We start from the raw sequence: 23,584 nt of genomic DNA, 5'->3' as shown, positions 1-23,584 counted from the left end.
AATAAAACTGTTTCGAGTATATAAGAGAAAATTTAGTAGAGAGAAACGGTCACTAAATTTTCATTTCCTCCTATTTTGTGTAATTTTAGAACAATTAATTTTTCAATGCTTCCTCTTTGAAATGAAATTCGCAGAATTTAGTTGGAAATTATCTTTGGAAGCCTTGAAAAATTAATTGTTCAAAAATTTTATACATTTTCAAAAGCGAATGAAATTCTGTAACCGTTTTTCTCTCCAACTAATTTTAATAAAACATTCAAACACATCTTCTTGTAAATATAAATACAAAAAATTATCAATAAAAGAAACCTAATTTACCTTATTTAAAAAAATAAATTATAATTTTTTTCTGGAAACCTTTGCTGCTTGTTTCTCAAGACTTCTACTAAATTCATGCAATATATATCATTCTTTCACATCAAAAAAAAAGCATTTGTTGTTTTAAAAACCTTTTTAATTCATCTAATATAATTATGTAAAGCATCTTTTAGAGTAATGACGTCCACTATACCAGTTTCTGCTGTGAACAGAATGAAGTTGTCATATGAGTTAAAAATCAGTTGCATTTCGGCTGATTGAGACGAGTGGTAAACTACTCACTCCTTGCTGTAGCAACACGGATTACTGCAGCAAGTAGCGGGTAGTTTAACTCATTTTTGTAAATACTTAATTAAGTAGGATAAATATATAGATAAATAGTTTTGCAAACCACAAAACTACTCAATCCTTTCTCGACCTTGACCTTGTTATTGAGAAAGCCTATACTATCTTCAGAAGTGACTTATGTGTCATCTCAAGTCGTTTATAATCAAACGATTATGACACTTAACAAATAAAAATTCAGGTATATTATATTATAAATATCCTATCTCTTTTAATTATTTCCTTCAATGAGCTATTGTAAAAAAATTTATATAAACTTGGTGAATAAGAATAAAGTCAAAATTGCTGTGTTTGGGAAAACACAAGTTAAATTATAAGAAATAAATTCATTTTACTGGTCATCAAAGTCTGAAAAATGAAAAACTGCATTATGATCAAGGCAGAAATACGTTAGTTTATATTGCCGATATCAAATTTCTCAAAAACTTTTCCAACAATAATCGAATAAAAAAAACAATTTAATACAACACAATAATGGAATATAAACATAGCGAATCAGAAAAGATTAAATTTGGAAACTATTTAATTAATTTTAAAGTAGCATAAATTAAAATTTATCATAAGTCCAGCCTTATGATGTTGAAATTCGCTTAGACGTAATTTTAATTTTATAAAAATTTTTAATTTCCACAAAATTGAACTTACTAATATCTATAAATTTAACGCAAACTACCGTACTGGAAAAAAAAATTAAAATGTGATTATTCGTAGTACAAATGTATGCAAAACATTTTATCTAAATCTAAGCTCGGTTTATGTAGACTTTATTGTATTTTTACACCGAGTTTACTTATTCTCTCAACTAATTCCAAAGTTATTTTAAAAAAATAAAATAAAATCCAATCCATTGGTTATAATACTAAATGTTTTCTTAGCCAATATTAATCTATGTAAAACTTTGATTTTGAAAGAGATTCGAAATTAACTCATTTTTTTTAAATACTGAAGTGGGATAAATATATAGATAAATAGTTTTTCAAACCACAATACTTTACACACTCCAATAAAAATGCAAACTGAACTGCTGAACTAATGCAAAACTGAAGTTTTGGAGTTGAGTTTTCAAACTTTTTTGATACATTTGCATTATTTTTCAAACTTAGGAAAGGCTTTTATGAACTGCCTCCAGATAAAACTTATACACTTGAATATAAAATAAAATAGACCATTAGAATTTAAATTTGGTACCAAATTAAAAAAAAATGTACCGAATAAGATAAATGTTACAAATTTTAGCGAAAATGTTTTAAATAAATCTGTAATTTTTGCCGGTTTAGACTGATAAATTGTCTATTTTACATATATTTTTTACTACATCGAAACTATGTAAACATTCATTAATGAGAAAAACTAAATTATGGAAAATACAATTGGATTTCAAAAAAAAAAATTATTATAAGTAACAGTGATAGTCACTGTTGTACAATTTCCAATCTACGGAAAAGTTAGTTCCAAACGACAAAATATTCGAATTAGGTGTTTAGAAGTTGATCCTTGTTTTTAATTTTTACATCTTTCAACAGAAACAAACAATATACTCCTTAAACAATAAAATATTTGTCACCGATTCAAAAAAAGCTGAAATTCGGATAAATATAATGCAAGTTTATCAAATAATTTTGAAAATCTCAACTCCAAAACTTTAGTTTGCATTAGTTCTACAGTTTAGTGTGCATTACTATGGAGTATTTTCTTTTTTGTGGTTTTTATTACTATTAAACCTATTTATTTAGAGTATTTACAGAATTTAATTAAATTAGAGACTGTTTCAAATTCAAAAAAACTTACGTAGATTAATATTGGCTAAGAAAAAATTTTATATTATAATGAAATAAAATTTACTAATTACGATTTTTCACCGTTTATTACTAATTATTTATTCCTTAAAAATTATTAGATACGTCGGGGTTTTTTGTATACATTTATAAAGAAGAAGGCAATTTCAATTAATTCTTACTTATAAAATTTGTAATTTGGTTATTTTATTTTTACGGTTTACAAGTTTTTTAACCGTATATTTCTTTATCGAATATTTTACGGGTTTTAATTTTTACTTCCTTGTACGAATTAAAAGAAGTGTTGTAATCGTAAAAATTTCGGTTTTCAGATTTCAACGCAAATATCCATTCTGACCATCCCTGAATTCATTTTGATAAGTTTCAGCGTGAAATCTGTACTTAAGTATATATGTCGCATAACTGAAAAACAATTAGGCAGCCATAGTATGTTGAAATTTTGTAACATCTAGTTATGCACCTGCCCTTTTCATTACAATCGACTGGACCAAAAGTTTTCAAAAAAGCTCAAAATCTAAAACATTTGGATTTTGGACTTTTTCTTAACTGCAGTAATAAGCCCTCATTTTGTAACGATATACCGTAAGTGGTACTAATTTTCATTGTTTCCAGAGTTATAGCCAAATAAAATTTTAATTAATGAAGTATTTATTAGATTTGGATCTTACAAGAGGAAGGCACATCGAATCCAACTTCATATACATATATTTTTTTAACTTTTTTTTAATTTAAATATATTGATTTATTAATAATTATTAACCTCTGATTGTAAAAAAGTTTACAATAAATAATAATTCAATAATAACAATAAAAAAAATATGAAAAAATCAGAAGTTATTAATGAAATAAAATTTAATGTACTTTTCATTTCAATTCTAAACTTTTTACAGAGGTTTATAATTATTAATAAATTAATATATTTAATTTTAAAAAAAGTAGAAAAAAAAAATGTGTATGAAGTCAGATTCGGACTGATGTGTGCATGGTTACGGATCCGACACGTTCTCACTTATACCACATAACTACTTGAGCGACAAAATTAATATATAAACTAATATAAAATGCTGATACGGACACCACAAAAAAATGTGATGCAGTGCGGTGTCTACCACAATGCAATTGTGTAACTGTCCACTATTAAAAAACTGGAGAATCGTACCTCACTTTCAAATTAAATAAGTCTAAATGAAGGGCAGCAAAAAATGTGTATATGTAATTTAATAGCCGTACGAGGAACTGATGTGGTGTCCACATCAGATTTTTTCAATAAATTTCTCTAAAAAATTCCATTCTGATCGAGTATCCTAAATACCAAAAAATCTATTTTTCTAACGTATTCTATGAATATTATTAGGTAAAGCATAGCCTAGATTTTTAATATTGATTATGATAAATTTATCTAAAATGTTTCGTTAAAATTGTTTTATCCGCTCTACCGTAAAATTTTAACAAGCATCGTGTTTATATAATAAACAGATAAATCTGAAATAACGGTTTAGACGGATAAACTGAAATAACGGGCTATTTAACTCTACTTTTGAATGAGAAGAAAATATCGCAGAATGAGGAAATTCTGTTTAACAGAACAAATCCCAGTTTTACGTATAATTTGACAAATATAACAGATTAATTGAAACCAAGAAAATGTTAAATCAGATGTACGAGTAAATAATAATGCAATTAAAACTTAGGCATGTTTGTATGTCTAGACTATTCTTTAACTCAAAATCATTATAAAATTTAATAATGTAAAATTATATAAATAACATTATTTAAATAATTACGTACTAAATAGCGCACATTATATAAAGATAGATTCGTTATTTCTTGGGTATTAAAATGGGAGTTTCACGAAATTTGTTACGACAAACTGTGAGAAATTATGTTAAACTAGTATCACAAAACATAAAGATATATATACATTTTTAACGCGCTTTTTCCCAGATATTTAATATTAAGCAAATGAGATTTAGCAGAATTCTTAGGACCAGATGTCGTAAATATCTACAATAGGAAATACGATGAGAAAGTTTCTAACATGTGAAAAAAGACCACGCCCATCTGACTCGAATTTGGCGCATCCGATAAATGAAAATGCGACCACACTTCGCCAACAGGTCAACGGAGAAAAGATAAATATAATAAATTACTACAAATAAAAAAGATTCTTAACAGAATAAATATTAATATTTATACAACAAAATATAATCCAAAACAAAAAAGTGAATATATTTATTTAATCATTTACAATTGATATTAATACACCTAAATAATTGCATTCAATTATATATATGTATATATATTAAGATAATGCATACTTAGCTAGTACTATAAACTTATGGTTGTGGTGACGTAACATGAATTACTTTCTGTAAATTACATAGCTTTTTTCTAGAATAACAAGCATTCCGTGGTGAGCTTACTAGAGGAAATGAGGTGTAAAGTAGTTTTTAACAATCATTTTAGTAAAAATCCTTGAGAAATTAAACTTAAAAAAAAATTAAGGAGACCGAAGACTGGTAGAGAAAGAAACTTAAAATCAAGCAGAGATTTTAAATTAAGACAGTAAGTTACTACTAAGAAGAAGAATTTTCGTTACCCGCCCTGTAAGGTGATTAAATAGCAATCTATAGAATGGAAAAACATGATTTATTTATTTAACACTTCCACTTCATGAATAGCTAATAAGATTTGCATTGGCAAACTTATTCCTAAGAGGTCTTTAGATAAACTAAAAAATAATTATTTTAATAACTCCAAACGATTTAAAAAGGAGTCCAAGGCTGGCGAGATCTGAAGAGTTAGAATCTTGAAACCAAGCAGGGATGTTTGGTAGTAATTTGTTATTAAGAAGGTAATTTTTTTCCACAGCCAACATAATAGTGCCAACCAGTTTTTAAAACCAGCGTATCTTACTTCATTTGAGACACACTAAAATTCGCCAGGAAACCCTCTCAAAAAAATAATAACATATACTTAATAATATGCGAAGAAATCCTGTTCAAAACTATTGCTAGAATAGGATTAAAGTCGTACTCCTAATTTCTATACACATTCTGAATATATTGAGATAGAAACTTAAAATTCAGCAGTGATATAATCCCTTATATCCCTTATACAAAAATATATTAAGAGTTTTTCCTTTAAACCCCTTCCCTCTAAAAGGGTGAATCATGATTGTAGTAGAATATAATAGTTTCGCAATAAAACTAAAGTTTGACTGTAAAAGGACTTCAGTAATTAATATTTGATAATAAAAACTGAATATCCTTTTTAAACTACTTCTAAACAGGATAAAAAAGTATTTGATAATACCTGTGAGTATTTCTAATATTTCGAATATAGAAACGGAATAAATTGGTATAGATATTAACTGCAAAATTCTATGATAATGTATTAAAAATCTCCATATTAAAGAATCTCCATTTAAATAATTTAAACCGTGAAACTGCATAAAGAGGTTTTGTATCTTCAGTTTACACTCCGAATAACTTGAAATCATTTAATAAAATCATCATGCTTGCACACTAATTTGCATGCACAAGATGTTTTCTTTAGATCGAAAAGAATAATTCTTGAAAAAGAGGAAGCTTAAAAATTTACTATTGTCTTCAAAAAGAAAATTTATTTAAATTAGTAAATGAATATTTCAGAACTATCAATAAATGTTTAAAAAGCTAGTAATGGAATTTTCTACAAAACTTGGCAATTTGTAAAGAATTAACGGAAAAATACATCAAATGTTGAAGTAAAATTCGAAACGGGATGATGTAATTTATATTTAATTCTTATTATTTTAACCTCATCAAGAATTTTTTTTTTTGCAACAGAAACAAGGTAAAAATTTTTTTAAACATTATTTTGTGCAACACAAATGATTCTTTCAGAAATAGTTTCGAATTACTGCTGAATTATTTTAATTTTCTTAGATCACAATGTGTACTAAAGTAAATAACAAATGCTTTTTCGGGTAACTACTTTATAATATGCATTAGTTTATTTTATATTATTTCTTATATTTTTCTTTAAATTTGTCTGAAAAATATTAATATCTTTTCAAATATTGTATGCAGAACGTCGATTAAAAAAATTAAAATGTGCAAAAATAACTGAAGACACAGAAAACAATAAATCCAAGAAGTAACAAATTACCTAGTGTAAAAGACATTTTGTAAAAGAAAAAGAATGAACTAAATCATTTAAAGAACATTCTTCATGCTACCTCTCGTTTATTTGAAAAAAAGCAAAAAAAAACTAATGTAACATAATGTACCTCGGAGAGAAAATAATTACCTTCAGGTTCCTTTGTAGACTGTTGGGGAAGAAAATAAAATGTATTTTCAGATATGAAAATATTTTTTTCTAATAAGTAAAATTCCATGTAATGAGGGCTAGTGTTGCCTTATTATTATTGAAGATATTTTTTTTATTATTACTGAAAAGTATTATTTTCTTTTGCCTTAATATTACTGAACGGTGTTAAAAAAAGGAATTTTCTAGAAAATGATTTTTTTTAAAAAATTCTTGGACAGTACTGCGAAAGAATACCGAATAATTAATTTATTTTGCTTCCTTTTGTAAAAGTAACTTATTATAATCGAAAATTCTACAAAGAAAATCAATTAAGAAATAAATAAGGAACATAAATAAGTTAACAATCAACAATCAAATTAAAAAAAAATAAAATTATACACTTTCTATTAACCAGTAGATCCTACACACAAGCATCAACTTTCAACTTACTCACCACTGTGACTCACTGCATAGGCACGTATGAAAAATACATCACTATGCAGTCAACGTAGCCCTTAGATAAAAAAATATACCCAATCACCATGACGCTCAAAGTAGGTAACACTACCTGAATACGTCGAAAAATATTGCATACAATAGACACCACAAATAAAGAAAAAAGTCAACCTTCAAATTTGCAGCATCATAACGAACCACGCTTCAAACTTGCCCCGCTCAAATTTGTTTGATCTTAAATTGAGCTTAACTCAAGAACGATTCAATCTTCATCAAATTTTCACAGGCACAACTTCAGATACACTACTACTGTACACCTTTTATTTTCTGATTTAAACACCCCTTATGCAACCAGTCCGGTAATCAAGCATCACTTGGTCACCTCAGCGTATGGTAGCAGCCTGCCCTCCCTATCTAGCCCTATTCCTATCCCTGTAGAGGCATTCCACCGGGGTCTCCCCAGCGTCATCAGGACACGCCGACTTTCTGGACAGCCATCCCTCAGCTGGAGAGCTGCCCTTATCGTCCTTAACCTACGAAGCACCAGGTGTGCGTTTCGCACATCTGATGTTCACCCCACGTGACTCGTGCTCTCACATATTGAGGGTCACCCATACCATCATCGGGTATCTCTGACCCCCCACTCTTGCACGTGGGTGAATCAAAACACCCTGGGCATGCCTCAAAATGTGAAGAAAATTAATTTCTCCCCTACTGCTATCTGTGACCGAAAGTAAAAACGTAATTTTCTTTGAAAAGTCGGTAAAGAAAGTGCAAAATTGAAATATGTTACATAAGATTAAAAATGTATTTAATAAAAACTAACGTTTACGTTTCATAAAAAACAAGTTAAAAAATTAAGATTTGAAATTTTCAAAAGTGCTGGTTATGTTCCTTGTTTTCCTATTTTTTTTTTTTTTTTTGAAAGTTTATAACTTTTCTTAAACAACACCCGTAAGTTCGTAAATATTACTGATCTGCAAATAAATAATTTTAATTCTATAAAATTATAAAATGAATAATTTTTTATTGCTGAACTTAATTACAGTTGGATGCAAATACTAATTAGCTAAAAGTAGTTGCTGTACAGTTGAATCTATCCGCTACGATGATCGTCTCCACCTTTGCGTTATTAATAGAAAGGGATAAATGCAAACAAGATTTTACCTAATAAATTGATGTTTAAGGATAGCAAATTAAGTCAGTCCACTAAAACCATACATCAGAGAATAATTATTAATTTTATAACTAATAGAGCAGATAAAATTCGTTTGAATATTATTTCAAAAGAAAATAAACAAACGTGTTATTTGATTTTTTGTTATGCGATTTGATTTTTGTGAAAATCAAATAACATGTTTGTTTATTTTACTTTGCTGTAATGGGTTTTCATCAAGTACCGGCTTCATCCATGTGGAATGCATGCCTACTTTAGGTGTGTTGCGTTAAAATGCCAGTAATTGCAGAACAGATGGAAAGTACTTGTGCTGAACATGCAGTATTCGAACAACTAAAATATGCATGTCACATCAGTATGTTGAAAAATAGTAATAGCAGAACATGTGGAAAATTCCTGTGTTGCAACTTTCGTTACTTTCACGACAAAAGCAAAAAAATATGTGTGTTACATCTGTACGTTGATCTAGTACTTATAACAGAGGTAACATAGATTTCGTTTGCTACGTCTTTTTGTACGTAAATCATGTAACACTCATTGCATCGTACGTATGTAATATATGAACAGTAAAACGGTTCACTAGATTTTTGAGGCTTCCTTCCTGTTGTAAGCGCATCAAATTAATCATCATTAATTATGGGCTACAGAATACAAACGTAATTTACGGAGGTGATGTACAGTTTAACGTGTTTTACACTGTTCGGAGGCATCACTATTTTCCGTATATTTTTTTTTTCAAGAATTACACGTTAAGTATTTCTCATATCTTAAAATGATTGCCAGTTCTGCCGAAAAAGTCAATATTTCAGATTAATCATTAAGAACGTAAAGAACGTAAAACTTCAGCTAACAGCATATTTTTTCCTAGTAAATATCCAATTTTGGTCCAATATTTAACATTTTTATTATGTGCAATATTTCTCTGCATATGGTATTGAATTGAATCTAATTTGATATGTGTGTGTGTCCGCGCGCGGACGCACACGAGTGTGTATATATTGGCGCTATATATATTCTTCTAATTTTTAATTACAAATATAAAGCTCACGTGGCTAAAAGTCCTGTATTGAGGATGGTCGTGAAATGAAATTCATTAATTAATTTTAACACAAAGAAGAGCTTAAAAGATTACAAAACGTCGTCCGTAGATCACAAACATGATGTTAGTCTAGTTATTCAAGGAGAACATTATGTAAAAATATTTTTAAATCTGCTCCAACTAGTTCGACTAGACGAACTAATCAATATACAAAAGAATGAAAAGCGCTAAAATGACATAAAAAAACTTCATTTATTGCGGGTAGAAATCAAGAAACCTTGTTGAGTTAACCGCGGTGAGGTCGGCTACTCAGTATTAATACGTTACGCATTGGTAATCATTTAATAAAAGTTATAATTTTTCTGTATTTATCCCTCGAAAGTAAAATGCGATAAAAATAGGATTTATCAGTGTTATGTTAAATATTATTCAGGCAGCCGCTTCCAGCCAACAAAAAGAACTTTTATTTAAATAGTACAATTTTCCCTCTAAAAAAAAATAATTTATTTCAAGTTTTTTTTATTTTTTTGTAGTGTCATGACAATCAGAACGTCATCACCATGCAAGTTCGGACGAATAATTGCTTTGTGCCTCCAAATTTTAGCTCTCTCTTTCTCTTTCTCTCTGTCTGTCTGTCTGTTCGTCACTTTCTCTCTTAAGGGAAACCTGAGACAGAAGTCAGGGTTACTGTTCTGAACAAGATATCTAATAAAAATATTTTCAATATTATAAAAAAACACCAAAAAAAGATTACAGAAGTATAATCTCCATGAATCTCTGTTTAGAAAGGCAAACCAACTTAACTTTATGACAGAAGTTTCTTTACCAAAGTTCTTCTTAAATCTTATCTGTTATTATTATTTCACTGTAATTTAATGAAAGCAAAATAATAAAATTGTATGGTAAAAACAAAAATTGTCTTAGTTTCAGATAATTCAAATATCTAACCTTACTTTTTTATTAATTCTAATGCTCGAAAAACATCTAAAAATGTCCACTAAATAAAGGATAGATATACTTTTAGTTCAGCCAAAAAAGGTCTTTTATATTTCTTTTTTTAAACAATAAAATTAAAAGTTTCATTAAAAACTAAAATATTAGTGGTCCGATAAATCCAGAGAACATTTTTTATACCCTTTAGGCAGTAATGTAGAGAAGTTCTGAATTGCCCAAACTGAAAAGGTTGGCAATTATAAGTCCAACAAATATTTCTGATCTTCAACATTTATTCTTAATTCAAATTAAATATTCTTGTTAAATAATTGTTTCAAATTTTTCTATAATTCTTTGTTTATTGTAACTAAATTTACCGTTTAGAAAATCAAATCCTAACATTAAGTTTACCGTAAATTTTCATACATTACATTTACACACTTCACTTTTCAAACACACGTATTAATGAAATGACAGCAGAACTAAAGTACTGCACAACAATTATGAGACCTGTTCCAAAACAGGTATCATCTGTTTTGAAATTGATGTTTATCAACGGATCAGTTGGATCAATGATCCATTCATTAAGGATAATAACAAACTGTGTTTGTGTTATGTCTGATTTTCTGAATCTGGTTCATTATACATATTAATAAAGCTAACACCCAAAAAACAAATTTCTTACAAATAAAATTTAATGGTATAAGTTACTTACGGCCAAGATTCCTCCAGTATCCATGGTATCGTTTTACTGAAAAAATAAAAAATAAAAATATAAAAACTATACCATATTTCTAATAATATGTTCGCGAAATTAACAAGCTAAGAAAAAAATTTAATAAAAGTAGAAAACACTAACTTAAATTACTTACATACTTTTCAATAAACACCGTCTTACTGAAATAAGGATAAATAGTAATAGCCAACTTAACGCAACTGAAAGTGATTTCAAATTCAAATAAATAACACTTCAGTATAAATTTTAATTATTTTAACATCACCATTGCATTCTATTACTGCACTCTCAGTAATAGAATGCAACGAAAACAGAATTTATATTATCTAACGAAAACAGAATAATTTTATTATAATGGAACATAATTAGAGACTATGACAATTAATTACCGGTAGGACAAATTACGCTGATGACAAGTAGAGAAAAGCAGCCGCACACAATATTTATAGGCTGTTCCAGGTAAATAAATAACATATCGAGGTAACCGTTCTTTTGCAGAGTTACTAAACGTATAAATGTTTCAACAACCATTTTCAGAGCATATCAAACGTACATTATCTCAGTGAGATGTAGCGATAAACGGTAGGATGGAGTTGAACTGATAATAATCTCCATAAAAAGATATATTTGTGTAAAGTATAAATATATAAGATGTTGATATAAAAAATAAATAATGAACCGTTCTCAAAAAAGAACTAATGACGAAGACAAATAATAATTGAAAAATGAATTAGCAGCTTAAAAATAATTAAAAATTAATTACGTTACAAAAACAACGGTGGAAAAAATGCAATAAAAATAGTACAATTATTTTTTTCTAACGATTTTTGCGGAAATTTTCTCTTATTTTTATAAACCTTAAAATATAATTCCTCTACCTTTCTTTGAACAGATGGTTTCTTTACCATTTATTTTACTTTACATACATAAATATATATAATTAGCTGTAGTAGGTGTAGTACATGACCTTTATTACAAGTTTATCCCAAAAACGAGAAAGTCATTCTGAAGAATAACAAGCCTTCATGATTGAACTACTAGTGAAAGTTGGATTGAAGTGGTTTCTCGATGATTTCTTCATTAGGATGAATGTAGAATTGTAAATCATTACAACAAACCCATCGAAATACTGATAATAGTCAGCCTACACGGGAAATTTTCACTCTGTTCGTTACTGTACGTCTCATATCCGTGTAATGAGAACCCGTTAAAAAAACGAACAATTTGTTTTTTATAGAATAAAGAAAGCTATCTTACTTATTTTCTTAATAATTTCATGTTGTTTTTTTTTGTCAAAAGTAATTAAACAAATTATTTAGTAATTACAAAAACAACTATTTATTAAAGATGAAAAATCCTCTAATATCGGATTTTATAAATGGATTATAAAATTCAACCTAGTCGCTCCGCAATACCTTCATTTTTTTAACTTTAAAATATACCCCTAATATAGAAGTTAGTAGTACACCAGAACTCATGACTAAAATAAACCGTTTCTAAAAAATGAGCCAAGATAAATATTAGAAATACACACGTAATTAATTTTTTATTACATATTTACATGACTTTGTAAACAAAATTTGTATTTTATTTTTTTGTAATAAGGAAGTTGAGAAATATAAATCCGGAGGAATATTTTTTATATACAAAAGTTTTTTCTTTGTTACAAATCGTATTTATTGGAAAGTAGAAATTAATAGAGAGAAAAAACGAAACCTTACATCACTAGCTGTACATAAAACACCACTTTATCGATATTATAATTATTACTACTGAATATCTTAAGATTTGCCTTAAAAAATCTATACTAAGATGCTTTTGAGACTCTGTTGGGTTTGTTTATACAATTATAATTATATAAATATTATTATTAATATATTATATTATTATTATTATTATTATTATTTATTTTTTTTTTAACTGAATTATTACGGGCATCGACTGCTAAGGTCATTAGCCCTCGTCACATTCTTTAAAAGAAACTATTATCTCCATCAGGATCGTCATATGTAAGGGTGTAAAGGGCCCTTACATTTTATTTAAAAACACAAACTTCACAATAAACATTAAGACATAAAAGACAAGGACAATCACAAACACTTATGGGGTGTAAAGGGCCCCCATATTAAAATTTGAGATAGGTTCTCAAAAGACCATAAAATTAAAATTTCAACTTATCAATACCATATCTTTCTTTCTTTCTTCTATGAGTCTCATTTATAGTTTGTTTAAGCACCCTCGGGGCGACCAGAACCGCCATTGAGCAGTATATCAGTCGCGCCAGGGTGCCGTGGCAGTTGAATCCTTCTTATAAACAGGCTATAGGCATGCACGGCGTACACCCACAGCCTCGCGCCCTCAGTCCACCCTTGATGGTCCCCCATGCCATCATCGGACACACCCCGACTCACTGCTCTTGAATGCAGGTGAGCCAAAATGGCCTAGGCAAGAGGGCTACCTCCCGTCACTATACGTGCCACGCTTCGAGACTCCCTTATATGTATACATAAAACTACCGCTTACAGATTCTTTTGTCACAGCTTTAAACATTCATTTTATAGACTTTTAAGAAGTCCACTGGCGTGTAAAAATGCAACTATATTTTCTTCATTTCCATTATCCAGATCAGCTCTAATATTATTTGTAAGACGGAACCTCTTTCTGAGGTCCAAATATATGGTACACTCTTCTATTGGATGCTTGATTGTCAGTGTATTATTACAAACACCGCACATTGGTCTCACTTCGCCGGTTAACATATATAAATTTGTTAATCGCGTGTGACCGATTCTAAGTTTGGTCACCGCTACTTGTTCACGGCGAGTCAACTTAAAGTCGCTTTTCCATTTATAAGGAGAAGTTTTTACTGAGTTTAATTTTGTATTTAAACTCCTCCATTCAGCGTTCCACTTATTTCTTACTATGTTTGTTAGACGGTTTTTAACATCTGCCACTCTTACAGGAAATGCAGCCAAATCATCGCAGACTGTTTCCTTTCTGGCAGCTTCGTCTGCGATTTCATTACCTGTATACCAGCATGCCCCGGAGTCCATACAAATACGCATTGCTGTCCTCGTTTTAGAACGTATAAAATGGACAGGATGTTTGCAATTAGGACATCCTTAATGTTCTTGTTCCGAATTGCGACAAGTGCACTTAATGAATCGGAACATATTAGCACTCTCTCTTCGCAATAGTGTTCAGTGTAGCGAAGAGCTTGCTGAATTGCAGTGAGTTCTGCCGTGTAGACACTGGCCACATCTGGCAGTTTCCAAAAGTGGGCTTCTTCATTTACATATATCGAGCATCCAACACCATGTTCGGTTTTAGAACCGTCAGTATAAATTCTAATATGTTCTTCGTAACTACTGACGGTTGCCAAAAATTCCTGTTGGTTGATCACTGCTGGTTTCTTTTTTATTTCTCCTTGAGAGAGATCCAAATTTGTATTTACCGCTGGCAAGAGCCATGGCGGTATTTCTCTAGTAGAAATTGCCAATGTATCTGGAATGGCAATTTCATATTTTCTTCTTAATTCGTGGTACCTAATTCCGGCTGGTCTGGAATAGGTAGCACGACGTTCGTATAATGCAGCCATAGGATGGTTGTTAAAAAGTTTATTATTTATATGGACAGGATAAGCCCATATATTTGCTCCATATCTTAACAAGAGGATCTCTCTTCTATAATGTAGTGGCATTATTCCAGCTTCAGACATCAGACTAACCGCCGGACTTGTGCGGAAAGCGCCTGTTGCGTATCTTATTCTGCTATTATGAACTACGTCTAACTTTTTTAAATGCGACTTTCTAGCGGATGAATATACGATACATCCGTAGTCTAGTTTAGACTGAACCAATGCTTTATACAATCCTAATAATGTCTCTTTGTCTGAGCCCCAATTTAAGTTCGATAAACATTTTATAATGTTTAGGGCTCTTTTGCATTTATCACTCAAGCCCTGTATATGTAATCCCCATGTAAGGGATTTATCCAATACTAATCCTAAATATCTTACCTTGTCTTTATATTGTATTGGATTATCATCAATTGTCAACGCAGGACTTTGATGAGGAATTCTCTTCCTACAAAAGTGTACACAGCACGTTTTTTCTGGTGAGAATTGGAATCCGTTATTCTTTGCAACTTCATTTAGAGCATTGATCGCTCGTTGCAATTTGTACCTCACCATAGCAGTCTTGTTGCTGGCATACACAGTTGCCAGATCATCAACATAGACGCTTTTGCTGATTTCTGCTGGAATGGCTAATATCAATTTATTAATGGCAATGGTAAACAAGGTACCGCTCAACGGCGAACCTTGTGGTATGCCATTTTCCAAATTTCTTACAGATGAATATTCGCTACTGACTCGTACTTGGAAAGTACGGTCATTCATATAGTTCCTCAGTAAGACTGGCAGGTTGCCACGAATGCCCCATTCATGTATCTGGAGCATTATACCATGACGCCAGGTCATATCGAAAGCCTTCTGAAGATCAAAGAAGACTCCGACACAATGTTTCCTTTTAATGAAGCTGTTATATACAACGTCCTCTAAGCTGATCATTTGATCAGTGGTAGAATGGTACTGCCGAAAACCTGCTTGATACGGTGATATCAGGTTTTATTTTTCCAAAACCCAGACGAATCGATTATTAATCATTTTTCCAGTATTTTTCCCATAGCATACGTCAAAGAAATAGGACGATAGCTATTGGGGTCTGTTAAATTTTTATTTTTATTTTTTACTGGAACAACATGAGCTTTTTTCCACTGCTGCGGGTACGTTCCATCCCGCCATATTTTATTATAAAGTTCTAATAATCTACGCTTTGCAGTGGTATTCAGCTGCCTGATCATATTATAGTGGATTTCATCCGGACCAGCAGCTGTGTTACCTGATTTTTCCAACGTTTTCGCGAATTCTTCCATTTTAAAAGGTACATTATATGAGTAATTATACTCAGTTCTGAAGTTTAGTAGACCTTCAAGTTGTTCTTTTTTAGTACGAAAATCTTCTTCGTAGTTGGCCGTTCTGCTGACCTTTTCGAAGTGATTGGATAACAGCTCTGCAATTTCATATGGAGTGTCTTTTATTTCATCTTCATCTTGAAGGCTAGTTATGGGAGCAAAATCATTACGCCCACAAATCGCCTTCACTTTCCTCCAAACATCTGATGCAGTAGTAGTTTTGTCAATGGATGACACATATTGCTGCCAGGATCGTTTTTTCGAGTCTATCATAAGAGGTTTTGCATACGCCCTGTATTTCTTAAAGGCAACAAAATTTTCTATACTAGGACGCTTCTTAAAGGCGTTATACGCCCTTTTCTTTCTTTTTATAGCTTCACTTATTTCATCGTTCCACCATGGAACGGGTTTCTTCGTAAGTTTCCCAGATGTTTTGGGAATATATCTCGATGCCGACTCATTATTGCATTTGTTATGGCGTCGACATCGTCTCCGGTAACTCCAATTGTTTCTGGGAGTATCGTTCTAGCTGTGAAGCTCGTCCAGTCTGCCTTTTCAAATAACCATCTTTGAGGGATGGGATATATTGTTCTTGTAACATCAGTTACAATTTGCACCGGGAAATGATCGCTTCCATGCAGATCGTCTATGACATGGAAGCTGTACCTCGGTGCTATCGATCCGCTTATAAGTGCAAGATCTATACAGGACGTCGATCCATCTCTGGCATTGAAAAAGGTTCCTGATCCGTCGTTTAAAATAATAAGTTCTGAATTCATCAGAAACCCTTCCAGTTCTCTTCCACGGGGATCTACTCGATCTGATCCCCAAAGAGAATTATGAGCATTAAAGTCACCCACCAGTAAAACAGGTGGGGGAAGGTCGGAAATTAGTCTTGCTATGTCATCCTTATTCCAATCAAAATACGGCAATTATATGCTGCAGACAGTGACCTGGAGCGGACGCTTCATTCTAACGGCGATCGCTTGTAGGTTTGTGTTTAGAACAACCGCTTCGGTGGTAGCTCTAGTTGATGTTAATATGGCTACTCCACCTCTAACTCTTACATTTGGCGGTTGATCTCGCCGGAATATATTGAATCCTCTTAATTTAAAATTTTCTTTTCGGCGGAAATGCGTTTCTTGCAGACAAATACAAATCGGGTCTACGTCATGTACCAAGCGTTGGAGCTCAAGGATGTTAGAAAAACATCCATTGATGTTCCATTGTACAATCGACTCGCTAATTTTTAATTAAATTATTGTCTGGGTTTGCCTTTCGGCCATCCTTTTTACTTTTCTTCTCCATCCTACGAACAGCATCGTGTTCGCGGAGAAGGTCGTCGCCTGTAAGGCTTCCGGTCTCCGTATCGGGGACCACCGAAGCCGCCGACGACGACGGGCATGGATCGGCACCGGTCACAGGCGCCGATTGTGGGGTGGCAACTTGGCCGACCCCAGACACGGGGGTCGCACCGGTCACCGCCTGTGGAGGGGGGACACTCGTCCCCCCTGTGAAATTTTTTGTGGCCTCTGAGGCTTAGAGGCCACTGCAGTTACAGGAGGCTTGGGAGCCTCCATAACAGTCTCTGTAGGTATTACCTTTTTCTTGTCATCAAGAATCTCACTGAGACGGACTTGGCATTCTGCTTTGGCGTCCGTTATCTTCAGAACAAGAGCAACTTTCGATGTTTTATCTTCGGGAGGAGGCTGTACTAATATCTTTGGCTTTATAGGATCTTTACTATTGAAAGGTTTCATTTTATTGTCAATAATTCTTTCAATCATATTAGCCAAGGTCGGAGCAAGTTTATTGATGAGTTGACCATCATCGACAGCAACTGGAGCGTAAGTTGTTGTTGCTCTAGGCTTACATGCGTTAACTATCTTCTTTGCATCGAAGTAGCTGACCTTTTGCAGGGTTTTTACTTCCTGCACAGCTACTTCATCTTTGTAGACAGGACAATTCCTTGATCTACAAGAATGTGCTCCTTTGCAGTTGATACATGTAGGAGGCTCTTTACACGGCTCTCCCTCATGCACCTCTTCACCGCACACGCATATTTGCGGTCTTTCGCATCTAAGCGCGGTGTGGCCAAAGCGTTGGCACTTAAAGCACCTCATTGGCTGTGGGACAAATGCCCGCACATCCAAACGGTGAATCCCTGCTCTTATCTTTTCCGGCAAAGTAGGCCGGTTGAAAGTGAGGACATGAGAAGCTGAGGGTAAGACCTCACCGTTCCTTCTCATGTTCAATCGACGGCACTCTATTACTCCTTGTGCTGCCAGTTCCTCTACAATCTCTTGCTCCGAACAATTTAAAAGATCCCGACAGACCACAACACCTCTTGAGGTGTTGAGTGTGCCATGGGGATCAACGCGTACAGCCAGATCTCCTATTTTCTTCAGTCCTAGGATCTTCTGAGACTGTATATCATTTACAGTCTCTACATGAAGTCCTGTGAAGGTTTCGGTATCTAGGTTTCGGTGCATTATTGCTCTTGATAAAAGCTTTTTGTAAGCTTTTTCTAGCCTCAATCTCAATCCTTTTAGTTTCCGCACTCTTTCGGCGTTTCGCCTCAGGCGAAACGGCCGGTTCTAAACGAGGGTGTTTACGTGAACCCTCTGCCACGTTTAGTTGTTCAGTTTCCATGAACAAATAATCCCTTCTGTAGTAAGGCTAGCCGGCGGGGTACACCCCCACTCCACGGCTACCAACCCTGGAGGTTCGTTCCGGTACTCCGGTGGAACCGGCATATGTCCTGGCAGAGAGCGGATGCGCAGTCTCTGCACTGACTCCAGGCCCTTACACACCGAGGCTTTCAGGGCTCCCATGCCCCGAACAACATGGGCACCTTAACTACATGCATGCCATCGCGGGGGGCATGTGGACAACGAAAGGTCTCCGTTACACCTGCAAATAACTTCGACCGTGGCCGCCACATCGCCAGCTCTAAAGGTGGTATCATTCCATTTTCACAATCTGTAAGAATTTCGTATCTGCAGGTGGCCGTGAAATCCAGTCCTCTGATTCGGCCTGCGGATGAAAATCGGCCGAAAAAAGTATATCCGAGAAACAATACTCGGAACCCCGTTAGCCAGCTATATGTAATGTACGTGAGTACAGCTGTTGCCGCCCTGGACGTGGAACGTAGATGTTGTGTTCCGGACGAGGGGATTATCGACCTCAGGGCATTATTATTATTATATTATATTAATATTATTATTATAACTATAATTTATATAAATTATAATTTTTTCCTTGTTTTAAATATTTATTCCTAAGTCGATTATGAACATTTTTTTTCTTCCTTTCTTCCCTGCCACCCAGAGCCGGATCTGCAACTAAACATAACTCGGCTCCGAGGGATGCCATAGCCTCTAACTACATCGACGGGAACAAAGTTCCCGCTAGATAGCCGGGACTCCGTCTTTTAGGCACCATGACTATAATGAGGGGACTCCCAAAGGAACCCCCCCCCCCACCGGAACTCTGTCTTTATGCCTTGGCTCTAATGGGGAAACCCTGAAAGGATCCCCCACCGGGACTACGTCTTACTTTCTCCCCAACAGTACTGCAAGGAAGTCTCCACCCAATCATCGTAAGCGGGAGCGTGGCCTCCCACCCCATCCCAGATGGGGCTCTCCCACAAGAAACACCATGATGTTCCTACGAAGAAGCAGTTCCAGTTGCCGATGGAGCGAGCTTACATCCCCCCGGACCCACAGGTGGATGACTATGTGACTTGCAGGATAAGCACCTAGGGACCTGCTGGCAGTCCTTGCGTAAATGGCCAGCCTTACCACATGTAAATCAGTGCCGCTTCTGTCTGCGCTAGAACAGAACTTGGCCCTATGGCCTGGATTCCAACATCTGAAGCAAAGGTCATCGGATGTACGCCGCACTACTCGACAGCCCACCCACCCAATCCCAACTCGCCCATCAGACAGTAATGTATACGCCAGGATTGGCGGCACTGCCAGTATAATCACGTGAGTGGAGCCGTAAGCCGGCCGCATTGGCAGGACATCAATAGTGACCGAATCACCTATCGTCTTGCGAATATGAACATTTAAAAACACTTAAATATATTTTACTCAAATAATTTATAATTTACGTAAGATTTTTTTTTACAATATTTCAATTAGATGAAGGTAAGAAAGGCATTTGTTCGCCAAATTTGAACTTTCTATTTAATAGGGAAGTGTCCTATGTAGAATGGATTCACTCTTTGCCTCTCCAATCCACTTGCCATTTAATTTAAGTTTTCGCAACTTAAAATTTACATAATTAATTAACAAATGTAAATTAATTAAAAATGTATTATGAGTTACGACACTAAAGTATTGGGTCGAAAACCTTTATTGGGGATACGATGCTTTTTCAACGCAACGATCGACGGCTGGATCACAACATAACCAATAGAAGTAGCCTAATTCTCTCATATGTTTGAAATGCGGCTAAAAATAACATTACGTTCAGGCGGTAGTTTTCTTTAAATGTAGAGATTTTTGCGCAATTTTCACAGTTTGCTAACATTTAATTATAATTGCTACGAGGATTCCTTTAATAAATAATAATAATCTGTCACAGTTCCGTAAGATTACATATTACTACACGAAAACGAATACCATATCCAAAAAAATTACAATGAAATTGTAAACCGTACGATAACAGTCTCACAAATATTTCTTCCGCTCAAAAAACAAACATTTTTGTAATATAAATATAATTGTTTTTAACAAAATGATACTGATATCAAAAAAGGTAAGACACTACATTTCTATTATTAAAATCTGTTATTAATTTATAATTTTGTTTAAAAAAAGAGATAAAAAATGTTTAAGCGTTCCATATACGTTAGGTCATGTTTAAAATTGTAAATATAGTTCGTTGACTTCGTCGTGCCGTCCAATTCTGCGGATTCTTACCGGCGAAGTTCTAAGGAACTTCTTCATAATTTCCAAAATTAATTTCATCATTAACTATAACGAAATTATGAACAATTAATGAAAAGTGGCATTAATCAGACACAAAATATTATACTGTAAATATTATATATATTAGAATATTATTAATTTTACATTATTATATTGTTTTTTCATGTACTTGTTAGATAGTCTCTATTTATGATAAGGGCTTATTTAATAACTAAAATGCCCATTTTCTTATTTTATATTTTAAGTAAAGTTATCATAAAACTTTTTTTGAACAGTTTGTTTAATTATTGAAAATATGATTTTTTTTGTGTTTCATTTCAATATCAATTTCGAACTGCTTTTTGAAAGTATTTCCAGTGATTCAAAATAAATTTATTTTAGATTACAAGTTTAGATTTATTAAACGACTTTAATTTTAATTATTCATTCTAATACAAGGTGATTTCTAATTAATTAGTTTTCAGTCAAATTGATTTCTTGTTTCGGAAAATAGCCTTATATTATAATCAATTAAATTCTTTTTCTTAATGTTCATGGAACTGTTGCTACTCTCGAAATTAAAATGTATCTACTGAATTTAACTCTTGAAAATCGGCGCAACCAAGTTACAAATACAAGCGTACGTACACTTACAAAAACTTTTAAATACACTTCATAAAAAAATTAAATCAATTTTATCATCAGAAAAGAACTGATTGAACTATAAATGTAATTTTATATTAAGTTATTTACATCGTTCGATATCGATAACATAATATTTACATGGTTTCTACCTGGGTAATGTGAGATTTAGTGCTTTAGTCGGCTTACCTTTTATTACTTACTACGTATGCCTACATCGTAGGGAGGCATTAGAAGGGAAACGCGTTAAATTATCTCCGGCACGATAAAAAGATGTACGTGAAGCAATCTGTATCTTCGTTGCTAGGATGGCGTTATAAACTTTCTCAGATGTATATTACAAAGAAAATCCGTTAACCTGGCTCCGCCTCATCTGGGCTATCAGTTTATAAATATCAGCTCTAAGGTGGTATCAGTACATCTACTTTCTGCAATACTTCTGCAACCCTCTCTCAAATCCCTTGTTCAATTAATCGTTCCTTTTTTTCTTTTCTACGTGGGCTCATATCTTCCATAACTTCGCGTCCCACTCTTAAATTATTTCTCCGTACTCTTTTTTAAAATTTTTCAAAACGTTTTTCTCTGAATGCACCTGTGAAATTTACATCGTTACCCGTTAAAGTAAATATTTTCTATTTTTTCTCTTTCAAAAATCGTTATATTTAATGCGACGTTTAAGTTATTTAAAAGTAAAATATGAAAATTTATGAAGTTAAATATTTCTATGGTGACTCATCCATCGGTGAATAGCAATAGGAAATAAACAATAATTAATCGAACAACGATACCGTTTATATAAAAGTTATATTCCAAATCGGATGAAATAACCAACTTCTATTAATAATTGAAGTACACCAATGAAGTTTGCGCGGATTAATATACATGGTAAATTTATCAAAAATAATTACTACAAAGATAAACTTAATGCATAAAAGAAAACTTATATCTCAAATAATATCGGGTGCCATAACCATAATGGTTCTAAGCGACCTGACATGGAATAAATTTATTTCCGGAAACTTCATGTCCAAAGAATAACAAATATTCCATGACAGGCTTAATATGAAAAGTGAGGAATGAGCAGGTATCCCTCCTCCTTCTTTTCTGAACTGAATATACTCGTACATTTCCATAACAACCTACTAAGTCCAAGAAATACAGATGACATTTAACCTTCGAAGCAAATTTAAATGATAATCCACGATTTGTTATACTTTTAATTTCTTGTATATCGCTGTCGTTGAACACCTTAAAACTGTTCAGCAAAGGAACTGGTTGTATAATGAATAACATTATTCTTAGAAAAAGCAACTCTGATTACACTGATAAACATAATTGTTGTTCCCTAGCATGCGATAGGTGATGTTAATCTATTTTTTGATGCTGAAAACGAATATGAATTCAGAATCTTTTTATCACCCAACATTTTTGAAACATTTTTAAATTTTAATTAAAGGATTTTTTTTTCATTTTTCAACGTATAGTTAGCATTTATTTTAAGCTGCTATATTATATTTTGTTAGCTCATTTTTTATTGTTTAACTTTGTTAAAATAGTTTTTACGCTATAAACAATACTAGACAAAGAATTAAATCATATCATAGTCTCATATTATGACAACATATCTAATACTGAAGAGTGAGCCTTCATGGACAAGATTAATCATATCTGTGCAGGTCAAAACATGTAGCTGAAAACATAGCTATGTTGTTTGTATTAATCACTGGATTGAGGAATGAATTAATTTTGTTCAGTCACATTGCTGTCTATGTTTATTAGCAGTGCAGTGTCATAATGCCTCGAAATTGTGTAAATGATGTGGATGCCTTTTGTTATGTATGTGGTGAGCTCACCTTAAAATCAAATAGAAAAAAGGGGTTATACCTGTAATTAAAAAAGCATATCATTTGTACTTTCAGTGTAAAAATGGTGATCAGGATAAGACGCGGGCTCCTC

At 32.8% G+C, this 23,584-nt stretch overlaps 1 protein-coding gene across 1 annotated transcript in view; it reads right to left on the bottom strand.

Moving 5' to 3' along the window:
- The window catches only part of Pde9 (phosphodiesterase 9), a 503,564-nt gene that overhangs the window by 392,431 nt on the left and 87,549 nt on the right, over nucleotides 1–23,584 (bottom strand). The window contains exon 3 of the mRNA XM_075357846.1: nucleotides 11,073–11,108. The gene's annotated coding sequence lies outside the window, so the exon portion shown is untranslated. The remainder of the gene's footprint in view (nucleotides 1–11,072; nucleotides 11,109–23,584) is intronic.

Source organism: Lycorma delicatula, chromosome 2 (assembly GCF_047948215.1).
Source record: "Lycorma delicatula isolate Av1 chromosome 2, ASM4794821v1, whole genome shotgun sequence".
In the NCBI taxonomy this organism is placed as follows: domain Eukaryota; kingdom Metazoa; phylum Arthropoda; class Insecta; order Hemiptera; family Fulgoridae; genus Lycorma; species Lycorma delicatula.
Note: the sequence above shows the minus strand (reverse complement) of the source record. Positions and strands in the feature narration are given on the sequence as shown.